This window comes from Ursus arctos, unplaced genomic scaffold, assembly GCF_023065955.2.
Source record: "Ursus arctos isolate Adak ecotype North America unplaced genomic scaffold, UrsArc2.0 scaffold_6, whole genome shotgun sequence".
NCBI lineage: Eukaryota > Metazoa > Chordata > Mammalia > Carnivora > Ursidae > Ursus > Ursus arctos.
In genome coordinates, this window is record NW_026623078.1 from 57,017,247 (window position 1) to 57,026,108 (window position 8,862).

Sequence of the window (8,862 nt, forward strand, 5' to 3'; positions counted from 1 at the left end):
CTTTGTTGGTGCGTAATTGACAAATACAAATTTAATATATTTAAGGTTTACAGCTTGATGTCTTGATATATGTATACATTGGGAAATGATCACCACCACCACCTAATTAACATATCTATCACTTCGAATAGTTTATTTCCTTCCATCTTTCTTTCCTTTCTTCCTTTATGATGAGAACATTCAAAAGCTACCCTCTTAGTAAATGTCAAATACACAATTCAGTATTAACTATCATCACCATGCTGTGGACTAGATCCCTAGAACTGCTTTATCTTGCATGACTAAAACTGTACCTTTTGATCAACATCTCCCCATTCCCCCTTCCTCTCAGCCACTGGAAACCACATTCTACGCTCTGCTTTTATGAGTTTGACTCTTTTAGATTGGACACACAAGTGAGATTATGCAGTGTTTGTGTCTGGTTTATGTCACTTAGCATAATGTCCTCCAAATCCATCCATCCATGTTATCACAAATGGCAGGATTTCCTTCTTTTTACTTAAAGCCTGAATAATATTTCAGTGTGTGTGTGTGTGTGTGTGTGTGTGTGTGTATATATATATGTATATGCATGTGTGTATACTACATTTTCTCCTGTATTTGTCTGGGAAGTGGGGATAAGTTTTTCTTGGACAGTTGAATATAAGACTGTTGAATGTAAGCTAGCCTTTCCACTGAGAGGTTGTCATATGTGGCGGAATTTCAGAGTGGGTTCAGAATAGAAAGTCCTCCCAATGAACCGACTAGCCAAGTAGCTGAATTCCGACTCTCAGGTTGCAAGAGTGTGGCATGTGTTTGCAGACACTTTACAGAGGCCACTGCTTCAGAAAAATCGTGCAATGGGAAAGTTCAGTGCAAATTTATTTTGTTTGTATATATGCATCTGTATCAACGAACTTTCAACCCAAAATGACGACTTTAGTAATGATAATGCTGATGTACAGAGAAGAGTTCTCAAACTTGGAATGTGCGCATTTATCACTTGGGGAATCTTGTTAAATACAGAATCGGTTTCAGTATATTTCAGGTATGGCCTGAGCTCCTGCATTTCTACCAGGTCCGCACGTGGTGCTGCTGCTGCTCATTCCAGGAGCACACTTTGAGTAGCAAGGGCATAGAACTTATTTATTGTATGTGGAATTCTCCAATAGCCGTGCAGAGTAGGTATTAGCCCCTTGTACAGATGAGAAAATAGAGGCTAAGAGAAATTAACTGATACTGTCATGCAGCTCTAAGTCCTCTGATTCAGCATTTTTTTTTGCCATCCTTCAACTATATTCCCTCGATTTATCTCTTGAATTACTACTTTTTTAAACTTGTTTTTCGTGTAGTAGCAACTCCTGCCCTTTCTTTAGGAATCTCGTCTCTTTGTAAGTTCTTTTCAAAAAAATCTAAGTAAACTATAACACATGGAAGCACTAGGTTTTAAAATTTTTATGGTCCAGTCCCTTAGATAGGACAGCCCCACTGTCCTCTGTGTATCTGACCACAATACAGCTTCACGGTGACATACTTGCAGAACATGGCATCACGTAAGGCCAGGGAGCTGATCTATAAATAGGATTTTCTGCTAAAGAGGAGGTTGGGATCTCTCATTCCTTTTGAAGAAAAGGCTCCGCCTCAAGTTTTCATTCTGCCGCTAAGTAATGCCTGTGAGTTTTTAAGCACCACTCTTAGGGGTGCTGCCTGTGAAGAGTCTAACCAAATGTTAGGGGGTTGATCACGGCATTAAATGGTCAGGTGCACCGGGTGATCCCAATAAGAAATGGAGCCTGAGAACTACCGTGTTAAAAGAACTAATACTCAAGCACCTGCTTACCCAGAACAATGAAATAACAATTTCTGGGTAGAACTCAAACGTGGCTAATTTTTTAAAGCTCCTAGGTGATTTCAGTGTGGAGCTTGTTTAAAAATCATTGCCCCAACTCATTATCTTTGAGGTGTACGTTGTGCTGGAAAAGGGAGCTACTCTCTTTCTCCCGCTAAGATGAATGAAAATGATCACAAGAGGATGGGGGGTAGCTTTGGTTAAAATGATAACAGTTCCGAAAACTAAAGCAACAAGGGAAGGCCGTCAGTAAGACGAAGTCAGTTTGTGCATGCTTTAACTCTGGTTTCTCAACAAAAATGCATCAACTCTGAGTTCATCCCATTTGTACTAATCTTAATGCATGTTTGTGTTGTATTTCTTTCCCATTGCGTGTCATAGAGTCAAGGATTTAAAGGTAACGAAATTTTGAGATGCTGTGTTAGGTAAATTGTAAGAATTCATTACGCACTAGATTTTATCTTTCACATTTCCCCCTATGATTTTTTCTTTTCTGTACGCAAGGTCGCGGTATTTTGTCATGTGAGCTGTGTTAGCCTCATAGATCTTGGTTTCTTATCAGGTTCAATGCCACGTCCTTCCGTAAAAACAGCAATTATACCAAACTCCTGATATACTGTTCTTGGACAAAAAATGGAATATGACTGAAGTTCATTTCTCAAGTTTATCTTAGATTGTGGTACAGAAAAACTACAAAGCTATTTTCTATAGTACAAAGAGAATTTTCTTTATTTCCATATGGAAAGTGGCCTCAAATTTAGGAACCTATCACTTCCTTCTAGAAAGGCACTGAGCTTTTAGTTTGTCTCTTCACAATGTATTTAGGGAGAAATTTAATTCCTACCAAGATAAAGGTAAACATCAAAGTATAAAAGTGAGACTTCAGGTAGTCAGTTGCTCAGTTTATTATATTCGAGACAGATTCAGCATCATGCAAAATAACAGATTTAAACCAACAGTATTATTTTGTTTTCAAGCAGCATACTCTTATGAAGTTCGTTCGCTGATTATTGCTGAGCAGGCCATAAATAACTCTCATTCAATCTCTTGCCCTTACTAAGACCCTCTATTCGGAGTTAAAAAAAAAAATTTTTTTTTTAAAGATTTTATTTATTTATTTGACAGAGAGAGACAGCCAGCGAGAGAGGGAACACAAGCAGGGGGAGTGGGAGAGGAAGAAGCAGGCTCCCAGCAGAGGAGCCTGATGTGGGGCTCGATCCCAGGACTCCGGGATCACGCCCTGAGCCGAAGGCAGACGCTTGATGACTGAGCCACCCAGGCGCCCCTCATGGTTAAAATTTTAACTTCTGTGCCTCTCAAAGAATTGAGGCAGGGAGGGGACAAAGGGACCATCCAAATGATTGATGATGATGATTTATTGCCTGAAGGCAGATCTCAGAGTGACATTGTTTCATAACAAATTGGTGCTGACAAAAAATGAAGAACTATTAAAAGAATGTGACGGGCCTCCATGGCGAACCATGAGCTGCTAAGGTCCTCGATAAGCTTGTGTCGTATTGACAGGTGTATTTCTTCAATTCTTGCCAACCTCTCCTACTTGGTCTCTTCTAGAACTTCCCTCTTTCTACTCTGTTTAAGCTGAGTTTCTTTCAGTTTTTGCAGTGATACTATATCCTTTCTGGCCTCTCACCTTTTGTACATGTTGTGCCCCTTGCCTAGATCAGTGATTCTCAAGCTGTTCTCAGAATCCCTTCATACCCTGAAAAATGACTGAGAACCACCGACGGCTTTTGTTGACAGAAGTTATATGATTGTATCTATCACATTAGAAATTGAAGCTGAGAACATTTTTTTTTTAATTTTTAATTTTTTTTTAAAGATTTTATTTGTTTACTTGACAGAGAGAGACAGCCAGTGAGAGAGGGAACACAAGCAGGGGGGAGAGGGAGAGGGAGATGTAGGCTCCCAGCAGAGCATGGAGCCTGATGTGGGGCTCGATCCCAGGACCCTGGGATCATGCCCTGAGCCGAAGGCAGATGCTTAACGACTGAGCCACCCAGGCGCCCTGAAGCTGAGAACATTTTAAGTTATTAGTTTTCTTATACGATATAAGCCCATTACATATTACAAATAACATTTTTGTGAAAAGTAAACTCTATCTTTTAAAACAAAAAGAATTACTGAAAGGATTAACTTTTTTTCTCCCACGTCTCTTTAATGTCTACCTTAATAGAAGGTGGGTGGGTTCTAACATGTGCTTCTGCATTCAGTCTTTTGCAATATGTTTTGCTTGAAATATGTGAGCAAAATCCAGCCTCAGACATGTATGTGATTGGAAAAGGAGATGTATTTTAGCAGACTTTTTAGATAATAGTGAATATTCTTCTTTCTCGCTACACTAACATTCAGCAGCAGTTTCTTTTTTTTTTTTTTTTTTTTTAAGATTTTATTTATTCGACAGAGATAGAGACAGCCAGCGAGAGAGGGAACAGAAGCAGGGGGAGTGGGAGAGGAAGAAGCAGGCTCATAGCAGAGGAGCCTGATGTGGGGCTCGATCCCACAACGCCAGGATCATGCCCTGAGCCGAAGGCAGACGCTTAACCGCTGTGCCACCCAGGCGCCCCTCAGCAGCAGTTTCTTACAGCTTAGTTGCTGTGGTTACAGGACTAGTTCATAATAAAAATTAAGGTACCTAATTTTAGATAATAGTGAATATTCTTCTTTCCCAGTATGCTAAAATTTAGCAGCAGTTTCTTACAGCTTAGTTGAGCTGTGGTTACAAGACTAGTTCATAATAAAAATTAAGATACCTAATCATAAATTTACTTCTTCTTAGAACAAAAAAAGCACTGCTTCTATGAACACTTGCCCAGATCACCTAACATGAGCCAAAATCCTATTAGTCCTTTCTGAAACCCTCCTACTGAGATCTCCACCCTGGTTCTCAATAGTAGGTGTTCTCCTTTGGGGCAGTAAGTCAACCAATGATAGCTTGTTCGACTACAGGGGTATTACTGGTGGTCTTGGGCTGGAAAGAATCAACAATGATTTTTATGGTCCCATGTGAGTAGGATTTCAAGGTCTATTTATGCAGGTAGATAAAACAATTGAACCCATTTTCAAGAGATCGCCATAAAGATGAGCATCCACCGTCCTGCTTCTGGGATTGGTGTTATTCTGACAATACAACTGCCTTAAGTCCTTTGGCTTTCTTTTTAGAAGACTCTGATAGCCAGTAATCAATGCTAAAATATAAAATAACACTAAAATATTCAATACTGGCAATATCCTAAACTTTACCTGGATTGATATGTGAACATAGGGTTTACAATAGAAATTTATTATAATCTAAATATACTAGTTTTTAGCAAAATGTTAGACAATTACAGAAAAGGCTTAGAAAATACAGTAAAAATTATAGAAATCCATAGGAATGATCTCACATGAACTTTTGTGGTAAAGCTCATCTTTATAGCTCTATCAATGAAATGTTTAATATATGAGGAAAAGTTTGTGTTCGTAAAGGACTCTAGTTACCAGAATTTTAAGTAATAGTGAAATTATTGGAAGTGTAAGTTTCAAACTTAGTTTTTTTCCAAGCCTTATGTACGATTTACAAATTTTATTCTATTTATAGATCTATGGGTTGGGAGCAATCACCCATTTGTTATTTATGTTCATTAACTCATAAATTTAACAGATTAAATTCCATTGTATGAATAATACCATCTATAATATTATATTTCAAAAAGTTAATATATCTGATTTTCTCAACACTATGAAAATCAGATTTACCCATCTAACAAGCAGAATATCCTTAGCTATTCCGATACAACTTCAAATAAATTTTTCCTAAATTAATAAATCAGATTATATTTAATATTAAAACTACTATCTAGAAATTGATCAATTGTCTTTTATGCCTTTCAAAGTAAAATCACATCTATAATATCAATTTTAAAAGTTTAAGGAAAACTACATGTCTAATAAATCAATAGAGGGTCCACATAGCGTAGTGGATAATAGTATGAACTCTGAAACTTTACTATCTTAGGTTCAAAACCCAGATTTGCCACTTACTACCTAATCAACCTTGAGTGAATTACTTCTCTGCTTCTCTTTTCTCACCTATATAATGAATATTTTTGGACTGTTATGAGTAGTAAATAGTATAATAGTTCTAAAAAGTCAAAGGAGTACCTGTTATGTAGAATTATATATGATTTATTAAAATACATAAAATTTCTCTAAAATATTGAGTTATTTTAAGCGTTTAAAAACAAGTTCTGCAATCATCAAATGTTATTTCTGAACTTAACCTCAAATTGATAATAAAATAGATTTGATTTACGAATTTCTACCCTTATTTTCACAACTTCTTGTGGTTTCAAACTCGTCTACATAGGAAAGACATGTACTGTCTCATACAAATGGAAGTTACTTATTGGATATTGGTGAATGATGCAAACATGGATTTGAGTTATTGGCCAAGATTTGAGGAACAGGACCTGGGATCTGTACAGCTTTTGTACCTTCCAAAAGGATTTTTTTTCTAAAATGTAATATCAATAAGCTGGTCTTGTTCTTACAGCTAGGACTCTGCTCGCTTTGTCAATAGAGAGCTGAATGCCTATAATTACAGCTGAGATTCATTTTATCAACCCAGTAAATTTGGCTCTAACCCAATTCTCAACTTCAATCTCTGTTTTAATCTTGACTCCAAATTTTATTGCCTGAATGGAAAGGATTGAATTTTTTGTCCCCTACACACACTTTAATTTATTCACTATTTGGATTAAATGAATTTCATTATTGCCTGATGTAGTTTCATGCTTCTTCATTTTTTTCTTTTGGTACTGTATAAAGTTCTATCATTTTCTTGACAGCCTTCTTAATTCTTCTGTTCCCACTTTTTATTTATTCCTGGCTGAGGCATGAAGGAAACAAATTACACTTTTTAACCTCTGCCCATTGGCAGCCTTGCATTATTGGACCTCTCTTAACAAAGCTTTCTAACTGTCCTGCTCGCTTCCGTCAGCTGGAGTACCTTGGGCCATGTGCTTCCCTCTCTTGCAACACTTTATCAAAATCTGAAAGAAGTAGCTAACATCTTCCATCATCCTGACATCTTCTATCCAGCCCCCTGAAATTCCTATCTTTAGTCATATTATCTGAGTCTCAGAACACAACAGATGGTTGCTGAATCATACAGCTTTTCTATTTAGAGTCGCAAGAATTGAAATTTTCCTAGCCCTCAGTGTAAGAAATCCTCACTGCTTCTCATTTGGTCTCCACTCATTTTCACAATTTAGCGTATGATGCTTTTGATGCTCGCTTCCAAGGACCAATTTCATTATGAGTTAGGACTCTTGGTTGTAAGTAATAGAGGATTACTCTGGTTAACATAAGTTTAAAAGAGACTGGGGTTATTGGAGAGAAGCTGTGATAACCAATAGAATCAAAGGAAGAGTGGAACAATTTAGTCGTGAGGAAGAGTAGAAACAGCTGGACATCGTAGATCTCTGTAGTTTTCTGACATTTTGATGACACAGCTTGAAAAAATTTTCATTAATTATCTAAACCCAAGTCTACTTGCAAAGTACTCTTTAGAACTCTGACAATCTTTTTCAAAACTCAGTGATTGTACCTGTTCTGAAAAACTCTTTCATTTTACAGATAAGAAAACTGATCCAGAGGGTTTAAATAATTTGATTATGGTAAATATAATAAAGTTCCTTTGGCACATAGGACTATTTGAAGGGATTTATTTACTTAAGAGTCAATTAAATCCTAAAGCATTCCTAAGAGTAAATACGATTAAAGTGCCATTTTACTAGGATGCATTGTAAGTTCCTTTGTTGTATCACTGAATATGACACCGTGGTCTTTATATTTAGTATAAAGTCATTCTTTATACTTTTCTCGGCTCTTCTCCTCTATCTACAAAAATACCAAGATTATGTATGGATTAGTTGCTTAAAGCCAATCAGTAACACTGAGAGTATATTTGAGAATGACTGCCTGAATGTGACAATATAAAAAAATATGATTTTTTTTCAAAGGTATTCTAACTCATTTTGTCTAGTGGCTTGTTAAAATGAGATCCCTCTGAAAAGATGAGCTCTTTGTAATTGTATTTACCCAAAAAAATTTACTGACCACATACCTTGTGTAAGGCACATAACAATTTGGGGTGCATTAATAAACAAAACATAAAAGCAAAGATAAAATATCTGTGACTTTATGGAATTTGCATTCTAGCTGGAGAATAGATGATAAGCATACAATGTAATAAATTATATAGTAGAATGGTTGGTACTAAGCAAAAGAAATAAAGTGGGATAAGGCAATCAGAAATTGGAAAGAAGGGTTCAGATTTTAAATATGGTAGTTAGGAAAGTCCTCATTGAAAAGATGACATTTGAACAGAGACTCAAAGGAGGTGAGGGACTCTTTCATGTGACTATTTAGAGAAAGGATATTAGACTATATTTGGATTTATTTTGGATTTTTAAATTGAACTTTATTGAGGTATAATTTACATATAATAAAATGCACCCATTGTAATTTTAGAGTTTGATGAGTTTTGATAAATGTATATTTCATGTTACCACCTTCGAAAACAAAATATAGAACATTTCTGTCCCGTCCAAAAGTTTCTTCATGCTCCATTCCAGTCAACCCCCACCTTTCAGCACTAGTCCCAGCCAATCACTGATCTTTTTTTACCTGTAATTTAGATTTATCTTCCTAGAGTTTTATAAAAATGAAATTAAACAATAGTATTTCTTTGTGTTGGCTTCCATTCACTTAGCGTACATTTTTTTGTGGTTCGGCTTTGTTGCTGTGTATCTTAGCAGTTCATGTTTTTCATCCCTGTGTATCCCACTGCTTGGACAGTTTGCATAATTTGTATTTTGGTTTACGTGTTGGTGGACATTTGGGTTGTGTCCATTTTTCCACTGTTGCATATAAGGCTGCCGTGGATGTTCAAGACAAGACTTTGTGTGGACATATATTTTCATTGCTCTCAGATGTACAAGTGTGTGTTTATTAAAAAAAAAACAAACAAC